Source organism: Humulus lupulus, chromosome 7, assembly GCF_963169125.1.
Source record: "Humulus lupulus chromosome 7, drHumLupu1.1, whole genome shotgun sequence".
Classification (NCBI taxonomy): Eukaryota; Viridiplantae; Streptophyta; class Magnoliopsida; order Rosales; family Cannabaceae; genus Humulus; species Humulus lupulus.
In genome coordinates, this window is record NC_084799.1 from 34,940,657 (window position 1) to 34,961,444 (window position 20,788).

The window sequence follows — 20,788 nt, forward strand, 5'->3', positions numbered from 1 at the left end:
ATCATAATAACTAACACATATAACACTAATTATCTTAGTTAAAATTTTGAGAAACCAGGATAAGAATAACGATGACATTATAAGTCGTACCCAAGACTTAAACGTATAAAGATTGTAAAAAATATAATTGATTTAATTTTTAGTGCTAGTTATTTTCTATGTTTGCTATCCTTCCTCACAAAAATTTCGAATTATTCAATTATAAGTACTATCCATATTATCAATTACAAAGTAAAAGTGATACCCAGTCGGATTCCTTATAATATACAAAATCAAATCATTGATTGTAGATTATAGAGAAAGATTCCAGCTGTAATCACGGTATTGACTAGGACCCTTATTATCGTTAGTATTGATTAGGAGATTCCTTTAAATCACGGTAAAAAGACATTAAAAAATATTAATTTAAAGAACTTCCTCTAAAAAAAAAAACTTAATTATATATATATATATGTTCTATCTAATAAATGTGTAGATAAAAATTATTAATTTAAAGAACTTCCTTAAAAAAATTCTTAGTTTTAAATTTTTTTTATTTTTTTTTCCTTAACTTTAAATAATATTGTTATATTTAACAGAATATTTTTATATTTAATTTAGATAAAATTAAATAAATAAATAATCAAACAGATTAAAATAAGATCTTTTTTTAGATATTTTACAATGATAATTATTTAAGAATAATAAAACCTTACATTTTATAACTTATGTAAAATTTAATTAAATTTAAACTTCATGTATTCGAATAATATCTCTTCTATATAATAAATGTGTAGATAACAGAATTCTTAATTTTAACGGTTTTTTTTTTCTCGTTAACTTTAATGGAATATTCATAAATATAATATAATAATCTTATTTTTAACGGTAGATTGTAAACATGATTTAATCTTAAATCAAATTAAATAATTAAACAAATTAAAATATATATTTTTTAGATATTTTACCATTACAATTATTTAAAAATAATAAAATCATACATTTTATAACATAAATTAAATTTAATTATACTTAAACTTAAACTTTAAGTATTAGAATAATATCATATTAAACATATAACATATTATAATCTACTATCAACTAGAAACAAACTTCTTGTTTTAAAAAAAAAAACTAGTAACAAACTTAAATTTTAAAATCAATGTATTATATTAATATGATATTGAAATTTTTTTTCTTCATCAAATTCACCAAATGATATTGCAAATTACATTAGAAACGAAAAATATTTATGCATATATACTACTCTACACTATAACTTTTTCTATTTTTTTTCTCTATTATTAATTTCTTTTTAAATATTATTGTAATTTATATGTATATGCATCATGTAGCATATATATATATTTATGTCAATGTTGTGTTTAGATGTCATATATGTAGAGATTATTGATATAAATATTTATATATACTATATAACTCTAATTCATTCTATTATATATTGAAAAAAAAAAGTAAACCGATTTTTATGAAAATTATAGTAAATTTTTTCCCTAATTTTTTAATACATTTATGTCATACACTATATTAAACATATTTTATTTATTTTTATGATATTTTTTTATTTATTTAAAATTTATATGATAATTAAAAAATAATAAAAATAAATACATGTTTGAATAAGCATATTTCTAACTTTAAAACTAAGTAAACTTGTATTGTTATTTTTACCTAGTTTATATATATATATATATATGACAATTCTTCTATAGGAGCTTCATTTTAAGCTCTACCGGTAGGGCTCTCAGTGTTTCTCAACCTGTGAACAGTTTTCGGCGCGATTTTTTTTTATGACCGTGTATATTGTAGTTATTTAGATCATCCTGCAAATTTTCAGAAAATTCCGAATAGTTTACAGTACCGAAAATAAGATTCAAACATGTTGTTTTCCACGCACATAAAAAAAAATTAGTCACGCGTGCAACAACATGTTTGAACTTAGTTTTCGGTACTGTAAACTATTCAGAATTTTCTGAAAATTTGCAGGATACTCTGAATAGCTACAATATACATGGTCATAAAAAAAATTGCGCCGAAAACTGTTCACGAGTCGAGAACACTGAGAGCCCTACCGATAGGGCTTAAAGAGAAACCCCTATAGGAGAATTCCCATATATATATATATATATAAAAGTTAACTTCATTTCTATGTTTGCTAAAATTCCAAATAAAAACCATTTTATTCAAAGTATAGGGCATAAACAATATATGCACACTGTCACTACTGATTCAACGTACACAATGATTTATTTGAACATATCTTATGAATGAAAAAATATAATAAATAAATATAGGTAAGGATTTTGTCTAGGTGGGGAACAGATCTCATTACATAAAACACAAAGCATACTATAAATCTAAAATTAAGTCTAAATTACATTACTGCATTTTCACAAACTTGACAAAATCGACAGCTATATATTTGAATATATTTAGTATTAATTAAAGCTTCTGAGAAACTTGAATGTGCCGTAACCTGTCAAATGGTATAATAGATCCGTTTTGAATGTGCTGGTTGTATTATTTGTAGGTATGTCATGTGTGGACTAGGGGAAAAATTACATACTTGTTCCAGGAACCAAGTTGAGCTAAATGAATGCTTGAGTCACTGGGAAACCAAAGAATTTCGAGTCAGTGGTTCGGTCTGTGATGTGTTGAGCCCATCACATCGGGAAGAACTAATTTTAAAGGTCTCTTCTTTGTTCGATGGAAAACTCAACATCCTTAGTAAGTTGCCTAACTATATCATTACAAAATAGAGGTTCTACCGAAAACAAAACATGTGTGGTCAGTACAAGCCATGAAGTTATCAGAAGTACCTTTTACCGACAATTCATTGTTGACATTAAGTTGACGGTACAATCCCGTCGGTAGAAGTCACCATCTATCGACAACAAATTTCGCGTAGTCGATATAGGCTCTAACGACAACTTCCATAGTCGGTAGAAGCCTCTTAGGTTGTTGATAGAGACTTTGTCGAATCTTTTGTTTGTCTCCTTTATGCCGACCATAGTGTTATCGGTATAGCTTTACCGACAACATTATTTTTTTCATATCCATATTAATATTAATAATATTATAACATAATTTTTATATTCATGTATGATTAAATTTTGTTTTATACCCACATTAATAATAATATTAATAACAATAATAATAATATAACAAAAAATATACTAAAACACTTTCATTAAATACTTAAAGTTAAATATATGTGAGTTTTTAAGATTAAAGTACATTGTTCTCAAAATTAAAATAGTATAATTTTTTTAAAACAAAACATATAAGTAATAAGTGGACCTACTGGCTCGGTCCTTCGACATCAGGATCATTAGGTGGTGGAGGTGGATCTCTCAGGCCGATGCAATGAGTCTGGATGTGCTCTTCCAATTCTTAAAGGCGCTCCTTCATAGCTTCAATCTCGTCCTCTTTGGTATACGGGAAGAGGTTGAGATAAATGAGTTTGGGTATATATATATACGTAGGCGGATGTACATTGTCCCTTGTCGTTATTATACGATCGTATCTTGTTTGGTGGCCACGTTGTTTTTTGAAGACTGTTTGCATTAAATACAAATCTTCTTCTTCCAGCATAGTCGACTAGGGTGATAAAGTTTCAGGAGACCGTAATGCATGCATGTCATGGACAGAACAAAATTTTTCCTACAAAAGAAATAAATATAATTATGAATTATAAATAAACAAAATAAATAAATAATATGCAGTTTGTTTTAGTAATTGGAACTTTATAATTAACAAGAAAAAATGAAAAATAATGTTTTGAATTCTATTTATTAATCCTGTGCAATTTTGTGCCTGTATCGAGTGATTGAAAAAAAAAACACAAAAAAAAAAAAAAAACAATACAAAGGGAAGTTATATTTAGACCCCATAAATATTTGAATACTCCTTATTTTGTTTAAAAAAATTATTATATATTTATTATAAAGTAAAATGACTAAATGTACATTTTGAAATTTTTATAAATATAATTTTACACTTTGTACACCCTCATTTCTAATAAAATTAAAATATTTTTTTTTATTTAAATTGAATATTATAATTCCTAAAAATTATGTAACACAATATTAAAATCTTCTTACTCGAAAAATCATATAATATGAAAATAAATTTATTCTATTTTTTGAATTAATTTCCCATAAATTTATCTTTATGGTTGTATTAAATCCTTATTTTTAAAAAAAAAATTAATTATTAGTTTTTATTGAGAATTATTTAATTTATTATTTAAAAACTTTAATTTTTACGAAGTGTTGTACATAATTTTATTTTATTTTTTATTTTTATAAAATGTGTATAGAAAATAAATGTACTTTTTAATTTCTAGTTTGGGATACAATTAGCTTATGATGTATTTATATATTTGTGGGGTTAAAATATATCTCCTCATACACAAATGTGAATCTACATACATTAGTTTAGGATGGACAATTGCAATCCCTGTAAGAAAAAAAAATATTATATTTTAATTTTTTACATAAATACTTCTCTCTTAATTTTTTACATATACACCTCTCTTATAGTTACATCTTATTTACCAGTTTTTTTTTTTAAGCATTATTTACATATCTTTCATTATAATGTGTAAGTAATAATTTTTTTCATATAATCAATATTTGACTAATAAAAAATACCATTTGTGTTCATATTTTTTTTAATATTATATAAGTAATAAAAAATTAATCCATTTTTATTGTATAATTAATTAAAAAAATAATATATAAGTACATTCACTTTCATTCATAGTGTACAGATAATGAAAATAGCATTGAAGTAAATTAAACTAAACTAATTAAATTAGTAAAATATATTGTTATATCCCAAAATAAATACGAACTAAATTACTCAGCACGGGGTACAGCTAGCAGACAAGAGTATGAAGAAAGCGTACAGATAGAACATCTAGCTAACTCTGGAGTGAGCAGCTTGAGTCAAACTTGATAGCTTACGACAACCAGATAGCCTCCAGATCGCCTCTTGTGCCAAAAACTTAGTTTGAGATGCATGATGGCTAGATCGCCTTCGTGAAACTATGAACGTGACCCGTGTCAGCTTAGGTTAGTTCTTCGACATCCAACTCGAAGGAAGTGATCAGGTCGCGGAAGCCTGGTCATGATGCATAGTGAAGGATCCCAAAAAGACTCGGAGATTCCTTATACACTCATTAATGCTAAAATATTATTCTGTATTTATTACTTGATATTTGGGGCATAGAATCAATAGGCATTAATGTATTTATGTAAATGAGATGTTACCCAAAAATGTATGTTACCATATTTATGTACGGTTACCCAAAACTATCCTGGCAGAATTTCCTATAAATACAGGAGAGAATGGACAGAAAGGGAGAGAACATTTTGTAGACTGAAACTCTGGTGAAATTGTGACAGACAATTTCACAGTGAGAAATAAACAGATTAATAAGAGTGACTCGTGGACTAGGTGGATTTTAACCATTGAACCATGTAAAAAGTGTGGGTGATCTTAATACTTTTTTATTTATCCAATTACAGTTTAGCAAAAGCCTAATATCTATATTTTCGGATTTCTTAATCTAGTGTTGGCGAAAAATCGTGTCAACAGATTGGTGCTTTCATTAAGAGCATATTAGGCATAATTTCCCAAGAAAGTTTCACCTAACATTCACCATGGCAGTTACCCGATCTATGCGTGAAAACGAGACAGAGCAACCTGATGATCAAGAGGTACACCGTGCGACCATCCCCACTAGATTACCTTGGGGATGACAACTTAGTTCATTTCTCTATATGGGTTACCTTGGCCAGAGGTGTCGGCTGCTACCCCCGATTCGGCTCGGCCTTGGTTAGGATTTTGTCCATCTTCAGGAACCTTTCTATTGCACACCAACTGTGCGACCTCCTCCACTTCATCAAGCTCTTCAACTGCTGGGATGAGTTCCTGGGAGGAGGGAGCTCAAGGAGGGGGCCTCGAGCTATGATGGCTAGGGTTTGATCTTTCCGGATCAGCTTGCAGGCCACCATTGTGGCATCATTCACCACCATTTAGAACTCTTTCTCCTTGACAGGAATACGAGCCAGAGTCTCATATTGACCTCTGAGGGTCTCTAACCACCCTATTCTCTTATATATAGTTGCCAAGGTAATAACCCGATCATAATTGTTTAAACTTGGTTAAAAATGTAGCGTCCTGGAATTTTACTTAGCTAGATAGTTGTAGTAGAAGTAGTAGCACGAGTAGTAGTAGTAGTAGCTGTAGAATTTTAGTTTTTGTGAATATTGGTCAAAGCTGAGATTTAGTTAGAAACTCGTAGAAATAGTTATGGGTTTTATAATTTTAACCTATGGTTTAGAAATATTAATTTTAACATAAGGTTTGATTAATATAGTTGGTCCTAAGAATATTATTTATTATAATCTAAGGTTTAGATAGAATAATTAAGAGTGTGACACTTGTCACAAGCATGTTTATTAAGGATTTATGTATTTATGATGGATAGTTTAATTAAAAGAAAGATCTAGAAGCTCTAGAACCTTCCATTATCTGTTAGGATCACATTTTACTCAGTCAAAGTAGTTTTTAATCAATTTCAAATTATCCTGAAATGTGCAAAAACGTGTTTGAAATATCATAATATGCTGATATATCGCAGCTATAGGGGCCGATATATCGCCTATGATTGATACGGAAAACACGTCGACTTTGCACGAACAAAATCATGGACCCTCGGTATAATGGTAGGGGCGATATATCGCCTACCCTAGGCGATATATCATCTCCAATGACCAATTTTTGAATTTTCGTAGAATGATGAACTAGAAACAGCCCTCAACAACCTAGACTCGTTCCTGAACGCTTTTGACCGAGTTATGGGCATCTGTTGAACAGACAATTCAAATTTATTCATTTTTAATCATTTATTTATTCATTTTAAAGGAGTTAGTTTCACTCCTTGAACTCTAGAAATAGGACCCTTCACTCAGCCATTCTATTCATCATTCAAGCACAGTTCAGAGCCTCCAAGCTGCTAAGATTATTCTAGAGAGAGACACTAGGGTTTTGGGGTTAAAGCTTTCAAATCTAAAGCTATTTTAAACACTTGGGAAGTAAGTTTTTGTGTGTTTTCGGTGTAGATCGAGGTTTTAAGCTATCGAAGGTGTTCAATTCCTTTGAAACATAAGGTTTCTGGTAAGTTCTTATCCCGATGGTTTAGATCTTCTCTTCATCTTGTTTTCTTTAGGAAACTTATGGTTTCTTTATGTTTGGTTTTAGGAGTTTCAATCTCGCTCTTGTCTCCAATATTCTAGTTTTTGGTAAGGAAAATTAGGTAGTTTAGTATTATGACCTAGTTTATAAAGTTTATGTTTGTATGACCTAACATTTCAGGTACAATAAAGGGATAAGTGTGTCTGGACCTAAGGTGTCCAATGATGTTTGACGGACTATGTCCGGTAGGCTCAGTTTTCCAAAACTTTATGACGGACCTAGGTGATGTCCGGTGTATGAAAGACTTATGTCTGGGGCTTAATTTCCACCCCTGTATAAACACTTATCTTTTTATTATATCTGACTTGTTATTATAGTTATGATTATGATATATGACCTATAGTTACGATTATGACTTATGACCTATGATCTATGATCTATGACTTATGACTTATGGCTATGACTTAGATTATGATTTATGATATGATCTAGGTTATGATATGACCTAGGGTTTATTGTTGTGTGATTAGTATAAATAATTTTTGGTATGACCTTGGAGAAATTTATGATATGTTTGATTATATGACTAACTTTTGTTTGTATTTTCTTTACTGGGCTTAGAAGCTCACTCCTTATGATGTTGTTATTTCAGGCAATTAAGGATAGAAAGGTCGATGGCGAGGGGGACCTAGGAGCTTCGTGATGTACTCGTGGGGACCATATAGTCGAGGAATATCAAGCGGGCCTATTTATTTATTTTATTAAAGATTTGTTATTTTAAAGTTTTATTTAAATGTTGCACATTTTTATGTTAAAGACAATTATTTTTAAAACTATGGATCCATGTATGTATTTATTTTTAAGTTTTTATTCAATAAAAGAGCAATATTTACGATTATGACCCAACGCTATGTTCTCGGTTGTAATGCCCCAAATTTCCTAATAAGGTTTAGAACCTTGATTAGGAGGCTGGGAGGGCCATAATTGATTTATTATGATATTTAATGATTATATGTATGTTTACGTGAACTATATTATCATATGATGGTGAATGCATGCATATGGGAATATTTATTATTATAAGGGTATTTTGGTAATTTGGCCGCTGTGGGCGTAATTGTGTATTTTGGGTGCATGGTTGTGATTAATTAATATAGCCACATTATAAGGTGGATTGGTTCGAGTATTTCGGCATGAGACGATCTTTAATTGCGATTTATCGGTTTGGTCATAACAGGTTTGAGCTCGGGGCTCGGGGTGAGTCTCGGAGTGTTTCTAATAATTAGAGCGTTACCGGGGATTTTAGGGTAACGGGATATGAGTTATTGATGTTTGAGAATTTTGAGGATAGCGGGAATTGGGAAGCGTTAATTATGATTAACGGGATAGGTGGAAAGTACCAATTTTACCCTTAGAATAGTTTGAGAAGCTTTTGATGACTTAAGGGTATTTTGTTCATTTAGGTTTGGATATATATGACTTAAGTTGGCTGTTGGCTGTAGAAGCTTGTGGATTAAACAGAGTAAAACAGAGAGACATCCCTCCTCCTTCCCGTACGTTACTTTTCTCCATTTTCTTCTTTGGTGTTCTTGAGCTCAAGGTGGGATATTAAGCTAGGGAACTTAAAGGCTGAGGTTGTGGACTTAGTTCAGCTGTTGAGGAAGGTTTAAAGCTGGTTTTGAGGTGAGTTTTAGTCTTGAATTCGGGTGGTGCTCTGTTTTTCTCTTTAGTTTTTCAGTTCTTGATTTCTTGATGGAAGTGTGGTTTTGAAGAGGTTTTGATTGATGATAAGTTTGGGTTTTGACGAGGGTGAGTTATGGGTGATGTTTAGAGGTTTAAATGTGTGTTTGGAAGGGGTTTTAGGTTGGTTTGAAGGGCTGGTTTGTGAGGAAACACACAGGGGAGAATTTCTGGTGCGTGCAGCCCTTATGGCTGGTCTGGGCTGGGCGCCGCGGCGCGGTTGTGGTGCGCTGCGGCCGCGGCCCTTAAGGTCATTTTGGCCAGAATCATGTTTTTAGATTGGGGATTCAAACCTTAGGCCTCGGGGTTGAACCTAGTACCTGGTTGGGTAGTGCTTGATGTCTCGGAGGCTGGGTTTTGGTTTGGGAATCCTCAGTTATCATTTTTATTGATGAATCCTATATTTTGGTTATGATCAGGTGACCGTCAAGGAATTTAAAGGTTGATCGTTCTCAGGGTCGTTCATATAATAATTCTCACTCGAACCAGAGGTAAGAAAACTGCACCCTATGTATATATGACATGCATGGCTACTCCTGGTGCATGTTGGTTGATTATTAAGTGTGACGTGCATGGTTATTCTTGATGCATGTTGGTTGGTTATTAAACATGACATGCATGGCTATGATTGGTGCATGTTGGATTGTTGAATATAATGCGTATGATGCACGAGAAACATGTGATTAGGACATGCTTGAGTACTGAATATGGCATTGTTCAGAGCCTGTGCCTCTGGGTTTGTGCATGGTCCTAAATGTACTAATACTTGTTGAGTAAGCATGCTGAATGCCTTGTTTATGGATATTGGACATGTGATATATGTTTGGTGGCATGGCTTACCTGTGTATGGCGCTGGCTTATTAGTCAGTATCGGCAATGGTGCTAGATCCGTCTGTGAAGCTGTGACTTATTAGTTAAGTTCACCACGGGCTGAGCACTGGTCGTGTTTCACCAACCCAAGGATCAGAAGTGGCAGTGCGTTGAGAACTCCGAGTCAAATGAAGATTAGATCTAATCGAGGTTGGCATTGAATGACCCATATAGGGTATTAATGTTTGACCAACCGGAAGGTCAATAAGAACTATAAACGCTTACCTGGTCTAAGACCAGATGTTTTCAGCCAAGGTATATGACCCCGGTGACTGTTTGTCACATGGCTGGGGGACGCTGTCCTTAGTTACGACTCTAGTGTCGGGAGGATGGTTATGTTGGTGACCTATCACCATGCACCTATCCTGATCAAACTTATGAAAGAACCACTTATCAATTAAGCCCTGGTGAACCTATCATCACATGGCTAGAGGGAGTTGTACCCATTTCCGTGACTTTTGGCTATTGTCACCTATCTGCTTTGGACCGTTGGTCCTAATTGGCATTATGATTATTGTTGATATTATATCATGCTTTATTGTGTTTTCTTGTTGGGCTTCGGCTCACGGGTGCTATGTGGTGTAGGTAAAGGCAAGAGGAAGCTAGACCATCCTTGAGTTGGGGAGCTTAGGTGATGATGTGTACATATGCAGCTGCTCGACCACCACGGCCGACGTTTAAAGTGGAACTAGGGTTAAACCCTATTTTGCCGCTTAGAATGGCCTGTTGTAAATATTTTCTGTAATAGAGTCTTAAATTATATTTTCAGGATCCCAGTATATATATTAAACGTTCTAGTGAAACGTTACATCTTAACCAAAATGTTTAATCCCTAAACCGCTAATCATACTTAGTTACACGTTTTTGGCCAAATGACTCGATTAGCGAGTTTAGCACTGTTTACAAGGCACACCGTAACGGTCCCTGGAGTTGGGGCGTTACAACTTGGTATCAGAGCGAGCCAAGGTTTATGGTTCCTGAAGACAAGGTGGGCATGTACACTCATCACTGAAGATAGCTTCCCTCAAGGAATGGTAACTATTTCTGTAGCTATGTGCATAGCTGTTTGAATAAAATGTGAATGCTTTACCTGCACATTGTATTAGGGAGCATGAGATTCTAATAGAGCCTGGCTCTTGATTATATGATTATATGCTCCGTGAATATTTATGTGACTGTGATAATATGATTACCTGCTCTGTGAATATATATATATATAATTGTGATATTGCATGCTGGAGTTGAGGCATGGTGTGAATGTCTGAAGAGCAGGGAATATGAGTAATGTATGAATGCCATGGGCATGTTTGTAGCACTGCAAGTGGTTTATGATTGTAGTGTGGTAAGATTTATCCCGTGGGGGAAGCCCTTGATATGCTTATTGTGGTTAATGGGTCAAGTTATTGACTGCAGATTTAATCAGCAGGTTTATATTCAAGGCAGATTATGAGGCCTGGTGATAGTTATACAGGGGCTGGGAGTTACAGCCATGGTATTAGCTCTTCGTCTGCATCTCTTAATGTTCAGCAGACGCTTACAGATTTGCAATTAAGATTGTAGAGGCATGAGGAAGAGATCAGGTATTTGAAGCAACAGTGGAGTATGTTGGGTAGTACCTCTTCCTTTGCCATGCCGGGGTGGCATCAGTTTCAGCTCAGCCTAGGGTTGAGAATAGATGGGAATTCCTCTGTGGAAGATTCCTAAAGTTTTATCCTCCAGTTTTCGAGGGAGGCCTAGATCCATTCAGAGCTGAGCAATGGATGGGCATGATCAGTTCCATTCTTGACAGTATGGGGCTGGTGGGTCACGATAGGGTGATATGTGCTACATGTGTACTGCGGGATGATGCCCGGACATGGTGGGACGTAGTATCCCAGACACGAGACACAGCTATAATGGATTGGAAAGAATTTAGGCAACTGTTTAATGAGAGGTATTATTGTGATGTAGCTAAGACTGCTAAGATGAATGAGTTCCTGAATCTCGTTCAGGGTAATGCATCAGTGACCGAGTATGTTACTGAATTTAATGGGTTGTCCAAGTTTGCTCTTGATATGGTACCCACAGATATAGCTCGGAAGGAAAGGTTTATTCAGGGGTTGAATCTTGGAATAGCTCAGAGCATTAAAGTTGCCCTAGTGCATGAAGTCTCTACCTATGCTCAAGTGGTAGAGAAGGCTCTTACTGTTGAAAGTATAGTAGTTGGGCAGCAGAGTGCTGGAGAGCATGGAGCTCAGATAGTGGTACCTCCACTTATTGGAACAAGTAAGAAGGAAGGCCGGAAGACATATCGGATATGCACTCGGTGCAAGAGCCATCACCTTGGGGTATGTCGAGCAAGGGCATGTTTCTCATGCAGGATGTTTGGACATCGAAAGAAGAATTGCCCAATGCGGAAGAAGAATGAGCAAAAGGGGATAGATAGCTCGATTCCAACTTGAGTGTTCATTCCAGGGCGATCAGAGTCTGAGACTGAGACTAGTTCTTCGGGGGTGACAGGTCAGTTTTCTAGTTCTGAGTTTTGAATTATGTTGTTTGGATTTGGTGCCATGCTATTCTTTTGTTGGTATGTATATAGAGAAGGGTATCTTGGTGGTATATGTAGATCACATGGTTATGTTGTGATGAGAAATGTAATATGGTATTGGAAACTTAAGAGATAAGTTCAGTTATGGCAAGGACTTATCAGGGATTCTAATAAAGCTGGTTATGTCAGGCTTTGGTTTGATCCAGGGTTTGGATTGGTTAAGTAATTAAAGAGCAGTCTTGAATGGCAATGAAAGTGTAGTAATTCTTGGGCTTGAGAATGGAGAGCCTTGTGTTGGTTAGTTTGGTGTATGGTTCTGTGTGCTTATGAAACTTGTAGCGAGAGCTAGATTTTTGCGCAGGGGGGATGCATGGAACTCTTAGCTAGCGTGATGGATATCACCTGGATTGTATCAGTGAGATCAGGACAGACTAGATTAGTCTGTGGGTTCTGATTATGGGTTGCCAGATGGTTTGTCAGGACTTCTTGTTATAACAGGAAACTAAAATGGTGATTGGTTAGTACCAGAAATAGAATCAGATGTAAGCATTATTTTGAGTGGCTCAGTGGGGTTATAAGAATAAAAGGGTTAGTTGCTGAGTAAGATGGAATCTTTTAAGGTGGATCTTGGATCTGGTTAAGACTAGTTAGAGATCCGAAAGAAAAAAAAATTATGTAAAGGATTGTACTAGTATCAGATTGGAGCACTGCGAGTGCTGATTATATCTTGAGAATTGGTTTGATGGTAAGTGTTTGTGAATCAGATGAATATCGCATTCAAGAGTTGACTTGAATGGGATTTGTGATCGTCTTGGACGATGGTATAATGGTGTTTTCTCTGCGGAGAATTGCCAAGAGTGAAGAGTGCCTTGGGGACAGGAGTGTCCATGGATAGTAAAGATATTTCAAGTGCCTTGGGGAAGTGTGCTGGGTCCTTTATAGACCAGGATTAGTTGGTGGATTGTGATGACATTCCAGTAATTGAGGAAGGTGATTGCCTATGCAACATGTTGATTAAAGAATCTGACCAGGACTGGAGTAGAGTTTCTGGCGGGCCAGGTGGCCAGTTTATTGTTTGAGATTATTATCTCAAGGAAGATAAAAGGAAAGATGGTTTAGTGAGCCACAGACGGGCAAGATTGAATGGAAAGCTTTAGCTGGATTAGCTAAAGGTTGTATAGTGACAGACATGAATTTATGGTGGTATAGAGATCGGAGTTGGGATCCGATGGACGTTGAGACTGGTTAGGAGATTCTGGATGAATCTCATGCTATTCTTGTGTTCGCTTCATTCAGGCATTGTAAAGAGGTAACAGGTTATGAAGGTTTTATAGTGATGGCCTGGGATGAAGAGGCATATATTGAGGCATGTGTAAAGTTCTTAACCCGTTAGCAGGTCGAGACAGAATATCAGGAAACAGCAAGGCCATTATAGCCTTTGGGTCCTTCATAGTGGAAATAAGAGAAACATCGCGATGAGTTTCGCGGTGGGATTTCCAGGTTGATGGATCGGTATGAATTGGCATTAAGTCGTTGTGGACTGGTAGTCCAAGTGAGTTTGTTTTATCAGTAAGGATAGGTGAATAGTACAGCTGATCAATATTTGAGTCTCCTTGTGGGAAGATAGAGAACCTTCGTGAACTCAAGGTCTATCTTATTAGATGAAGACTTTATTGTGACTTCCAGGTTTTGGAAGGGTTAGGAAGGCGATGAGTATATAAATGGAACTCAGTATAGTTTATTACTCTCAGACTGATGGTAAATCAGAAAGAGAGGGTTATCCAATTATTATTGGAGGAACATCTTATAAGATGAGTGAGGAAATGTATATATATGTTTGGATCCTGAGATGGTTCAGGGGATTAATCAGATTACCAGGGAGTGGAGCTTGGATGCTCACTTCTCAGAATAAATGGGGAAGTATTATTGAACTGGAGAGTAGGAATGTGGAATTCCAGGTAGGAGAATATGTCTTCTCTAAGGTATCACCATGGGAAAAGGGGTGAGGAATTAAGACAAGTTAAGCCTTAGCTTGCTTCAGCAGTTTAGGCTGATTGTGGATCAGTTGTGTCTTAGCATTGACAGTTGTATACAGTGAGTTACATGCTTCCATGCAGTGGGCATGGGCCGAAGGAACTTATAAGTTGAATTATGAGAATTTGAAGGTTGGATTAAGTATTCCGGTAAGGAATAACCAGTTCAGATTATGACATAAGTAATGAGGTTCTGTTAAACAGAATGTACCTTGGGTTAAGGTAAGGCTATAGAAATAGTGAAGTCAAGAGAAGACTTAAGGAGTTTGTGTTAATCGTGTGGAATTCTTGTTTCGAGCTGTTGAGTAAATTTCGAGGACGAAATTTCTGTAAGGAGGGGATAGTAGTAATGCCCCAAATTTCCTAATAAGGTTTAGAACCTTGATTAGGAGGCCGGGAGGGCCATAATTGATTTATTATGGTATTTAATGATTATATGTATGTTTACGTGAACTATATTATTATATGATGGTGAATGCATGCATATGGGAATATTTATTATTATAAGGGTATTTTGGTAATTTGGCCGCTGTGGGCGTAATTGTGTATTTTGGGTGCATGGTTGTGATTAATTAATATAGCCACATTATAAGGTGGATTGGTTCGAGTATTTCGGCATGAGACGATCTTTAATTGTGATTTATCGGTTTGGTCATAACAGGTTTGAGCTCGGGGCTCGGGGTGAGTCTCGGAGTGTTTCTAATAATTAGAGCGTTACCGGGGATTTTAGGGTAACGGGATATGAGTTATTGATGTTTGAGAATTTTGAGGATAGCGGGAATTGGGAAGCGTTAATTATGATTAACGGGATAGGTGGAAAGTACCAATTTTACCCTTAGAATAGTTTGAGAAGCTTTTGATGACTTAAGGGTATTTTGTTCATTTAGGTTTGGATATATATGACTTAAGTTGGCTGTTGGCTGTAGAAGCTTGTGGATTAAACAGAGTAAAACAGAGAGACATCCCTCCTCCTTCCCGTACGTTACTTTTCTCCATTTTCTTCTTTGGTGTTCTTGAGCTCAAGGTGGGATATTAAGCTAGGGAACTTAAAGGCTGAGGTTGTGGACTTAGTTCAGCTGTTGAGGAAGGTTTAAAGCTGGTTTTGAGGTGAGTTTTAGTCTTGAATTCGGGTGGTGCTCTGTTTTTCTCTTTAGTTTTTCAGTTCTTGATTTCTTGATGGAAGTGTGGTTTTGAAGAGGTTTTGATTGATGATAAGTTTGGGTTTTGACGAGGGTGAGTTATGGGTGATGTTTAGAGGTTTAAATGTGTGTTTGGAAGGGGTTTTGGGTTGGTTTGAAGGGCCGGTTTGAGAGGAAAAACACAGGGGAGAATTTCTGGTGCGTGCAGCCCTTATGGCTGGTCTGGGCTGGGCGCCGCGGCGCGGTTGTGGTGCGCCGCGACCCTTGGCGTCTGGCAGGGAAAGCCCTCTCTATATGGAGGGCGCGCCGCGGCGCAGCAGGGGAGGGCCGCGGCCCTTAAGGTCATTTTGGCCAGAATCATGTTTTTAGATTGGGGATTCAAACCTTAGGCCTCGGGGTTGAACCTAGTACCTGGTTGGGTAGTGCTTGATGTCTCGGAGGCTGGGTTTTGGTTTGGGAATCCTCAGTTATCATTTTTATTGATGAATCCTATATTTTGGTTATGATCAGGTGACCGTCAAGGAATTTAAAGGTTGATCGTTCTCAGGGGTCGTTCATATAATAATTCTCACTCGAACCAGAGGTAAGAAAACTGCACCCTATGTATATATGACATGCATGGCTACTCCTGGTGCATGTTGGTTGATTATTAAGTGTGACGTGCATGGTTATTCTTGATGCATGTTGGTTGGTTATTAAACATGACATGCATGGCTATGATTGGTGCATGTTGGATTGTTGAATATAATGCGTATGATGCACGAGAAACATGTGATTAGGACATGCTTGAGTACTGAATATGGCATTGTTCCGAGCCTGTGCCTCTGGGTTTGTGCATGGTCCTAAATGTACTAATACTTGTTGAGTAAGCATGCTGAATGCCTTGTTTATGGATATTGGACATGTGATATATGTTTGGTGGCATGGCTTACCTGTGTATGGCGCTGGCTTATTAGTCAGTATCGGCAATGGTGCTAGATCCGTCTGTGAAGCTGTGACTTATTAGTTAAGTTCACCACGGGCTGAGCACTGGTCGTGTTTCACCAACCCAAGGATCAGAAGTGGCAGTGCGTTGAGAACTCCGAGTCAAATGAAGATTAGATCTAATCGAGGTTGGCATTGAATGACCCATATAGGGTATTAATGTTTGACCAACCGGAAGGTCAATAAGAACTATAAACGCTTACCTGGTCTAAGACCAGATGTTTTCAGCCAAGGTATATGACCCCGGTGACTGTTTGTCACATGGCTGGGGGACGCTGTCCTTAGTTACGACTCTAGAGTCGGGAGGATGGTTATGTTGGTGACCTATCACCATGCACCTATCCTGATCAAACTTATGAAAGAACCACTTATCAATTAAGCCCTGGTGACCCTATCGTCACATGGCTAGAGGGAGCTGTACCAATTCTGTGACTTTTGGCTATTGTCACCTATCTTCTTTGGACCGTTGTTCCTGATTGGCATTATGATTATTGTTGATATTATATCATGCTTTATTGTGTTTTCTTGTTGGGCTTCGGCTCACGGGTGCTATGTGGTGCAGGTAAAGTCAAGAGGAAGCTAGGCCATCCTTGAGTTGGGGAGCTTAGGTGATGATGTGTACATATGCAGCTGCTCGACCACCACGGCCGACGTTTAAAGTGGAACTAGGGTTAAACCCTGTTTTGCTGCTTAGAACGGCCTGTTGTAAATATTTTCTGTAATAGACTCTGAAATTATATTTTCGGGATCCCAGTATATATATTAAACGTTCTAGTGAAACGTTACATCTTAACCAAAATTTTTAATCCCTAAACCGCTAATCATACTTAGTTACACGTTTTTGGCCAAATGACTCGATTAGCGAGTTTAGCACTGTTTGCAAGGCACACCGTAACGGTCCCTGGAGTTGGGGCGTTACATCGGTAATCTATGAGAAATTAGGGCGTTACATGTGGTATCAGAGCCCACGGCTATATTAGTCCTGAATGTTCCCACGAAATACACACGATAGCTACAAAGGACCTACTCGTTACCAAGTAAGTATACACATTGTTTTCCAAATATGTTTGTAATGACTTTCTTGTCTTATTTTCAGAAATTGGCCCAATGGACTCAAGTGTGGTTAGAAAGATTAAAGCTATAAGAAGAATGCCAGACCCTGAGTATGAAAATGGATCCGATGTGGAGGATTAGACGTATATAAGAACACATCCTTAAATAAAATTTAATGATGTTTTAGAATTGTTTTCACTATCTTGTAAATTTTCTTATAAAACATGTTATTTACTTTTGTTATTGTTTTATTGTTTAGTAAGTGTTAGGAAATTTTTGGATTCAATTGAAAATGTAAATTTTAAATTCCTCTCTTATTGGTTAGCCCATTTGTGAAGGCCCATTTGCTTTGCATTATTAGATTGGGACCAATTTAAAAGAACAACAATTAATAAAGCAAGGGTTCAAATTCCTGTCTTTTGGGTCCAAGTGGAAGTTAGGGGGCCTTAGTAGTGGGTACGATATACTAAACCCAGCCCTCCTCCATGGAAGATTCAATTGTTAAGGCCCATTTACCCGAGTTGGACTTAATTGTAATATGGTAGATTTTATAGATAGATGGACCTAATAGACAGTAGTGCGATAGGCTAAGTTGTAACCTCTACTTGTTTTGTTTGTCTTAGTTTTTCAACTTTTCTCTTTTGGGGAAACAGAAAAGACACATGGAGCAGGAACCAAGAAGATCTGAAAGACTAAATGGCCAAGGCCGAGGAAGAGGTTGAGGAAGGGGGCGAGGAAGAGGATTAGCTGCCACCCCCACATATGAAGAAATTCCAACAGCCCTGGGAGTGCCAGAAGCACCCAATGTAGTGGAATAGCCGACAGCTGCTGTTGCTCGAATAAATTTGGAAAGAGAAAATGCTCGTCTTAGGGAAAAGCTAAGGAGAACGGAAGAAGAGTTCCAAATAAATTCAGGGCAACAACAACAAATGGTGCAACAAGTCATTCCTCTAGCACAATTACTACAGTTGGCAGAACCTCGCTACGAGGCAGTGTATGATCGCTTTCTGACCCAATAGAAGCAAAACAGTGGCTTCGATCGATGGAGTCCATATTAGAACACATGCAGCTGGGAAACGAAGATGAGTGTCTTGCACTTCAAGCTTTCTAAAGAAAGACACCCACATCTAGTGGGAAACAGTGAAGCAGACTAGAGATGTGAACATTATGACATGGGATGAGTTTATCCATGTGTTCAACAAGAAGTACTATAGTCCTACGATTCTAGCCATAAGGGTGGACGAATTCATTGTGCTTACTCAAGGGAATGCGACTATGATGGAGTATTTAGGAAGTTTGATAGGCTGGCTAAGTTCGCGGCGGACATGGTACCTACTGAGACACTAAGAATTTAAAGATTCGTGAAGGGACTGAAACCTATGATAGCCCGTGACGTAAAGTTGATTAAGGAAATAAACACTTATGCAGAAACATTAGTGGTAGCCTTGGAAGCTGAGCAGGCTGAAGAAAGAATCTGGAAGGAAGGCTCGGCCAGAAGGGACGCCAAAAAGAATAACAATGAACAGAATGACCACAAACGAAAACATGATGGTGGTCAAAATCAGAAAGCTGATAAAAAGAATAAGTCTGCATCAGAAAGTAATGGTAATAAGAAGCCCTATGTGGAATATCCCCAGTGCCCTATCTGCAAGAGGAAGCATTCAGGAGAATGCCAATATAAGACGAAAGGTTGTTTCAATTGTGGAGAAGAAAGACACATTAAAAAGGATTTCCCTAAGATGAAAGATAAAAAGAAAGATGACAAGCTCGTGCCTGCCAGAGTTTTTGCTCTTACTAGAGGTGAAGCGGAAACTAGTAATATAGTGGTAACAGGTCAGGTCACTATCTCTGGTAAACTATGCAATGTTTTATTCGATTTGGGAGCTACGCATTCCTTTGTCTCTATGAATATGATTGATAGCTTAGATAGACCATGCAGATTTTTTAGATATAAGTTTGTCATGGAGTTTCCCTCGGGGGAAAGAATGCTATCTAGCAGAGGGGTGCGTAGTGTTGTAGTTAGAATCGAAGGAAGAGAATTACCAGTAGATTAGATCGAGTTAGACCTTCAGGATTATGATGTAATTTTAAGCATGGACTAGTTAGCAAAATATGGGGCAACGATAGACTGTAAGGGTAAGACAGTTCACTTTAAAACAGAAGGCGGAGAACAGTTCACCTTCAAAGGAGAAGTTTCCCAAACTCGCATACCGATAGTCTCAGCTCTCAAAGCTCAGCGGTTAATCAATAGTGGTTGTCAAGTTTTTCTAGGCAGTGTGGTGGACAGGTGACGAGAGATGCAGCTTGAACCAAAGGATGTAGATATTGTATGCGAATTTTCTGAGGTGTTTCCAGAAGATCTACCAGTATTACCTCTGAGAAGGGAAATCGAGTTTGAAATAGAATTGGCACCTGAGACGACACAAATTTCAGAAGCTCCCTATAGAATGGTGCCTATCGAGTTAAAGGAGTTAAAGATCCAACTGCAAGAGCTATTAGACAAGGGTTTCATTCGACCAAGCTATTCACCATGGGGAGCACCAGTGCTTTTTGTTAAAAAGAAGGATGGGAGTATGAGGATGTGCATCGACTATCGAGAACTGAACAAAGTGACGATCAAGAACAAATACCCTTTGCCTCGAATAGACGATCTTTTTGATCAACTACGAGGATCTATAGTATTCTCGAAGATAGATTTGCGGTCATGGTATCATCAGCTAAGAGTACGAGAAGAAGATATCCCAAAGACGGCTTTTCGGACTAGATATGGACACTAAGAGTTTCTGGTGATGTCTTTTGGCTTAACGAATGCACTAGCAGCTTTCATGGATGTTATGAACAGAGTATTTAAGGACTACATGAATAAGTTTGTTGTGGTGTTTATAGATGACATATTGATCTACTCAAGGACGAAAATAGAGCATGAAGAACACCTACGATTGACATTGGGATGACTCAAAAGTCATCTATAATATGCTAAGTTTAAGAAATGCGAAATCTAGCTAGAGACAGTGGCATTTCTAGGGCACATTGTGTCTAAAAATGGCGTGGAAGTAGATCCAGTGAAGATTGAAGCAATGAAGGACTGACCCAAACCCAAGAGTGCCACGGAGGTGAGATGTTTTCTAGGATTGGCACGATACAATAAAGGATTTGTTGAAGGGTTCTCTAGAATAGCCACACCCTTAACAAATTTGATGCGAAAGCAACAGAAATTTGTATAGACGGAAAAATGC

The 20,788-nt window shown here is 36.7% G+C and overlaps 1 pseudogene; it reads left to right on the forward strand.

The window, feature by feature from the left end:
- The first annotated feature begins 2,537 nt into the window (after window positions 1–2,537).
- Window positions 2,538–20,788, forward strand: part of LOC133791572 (tropinone reductase homolog At2g29170-like) — a 35,661-nt pseudogene continuing 17,410 nt past the window's right edge.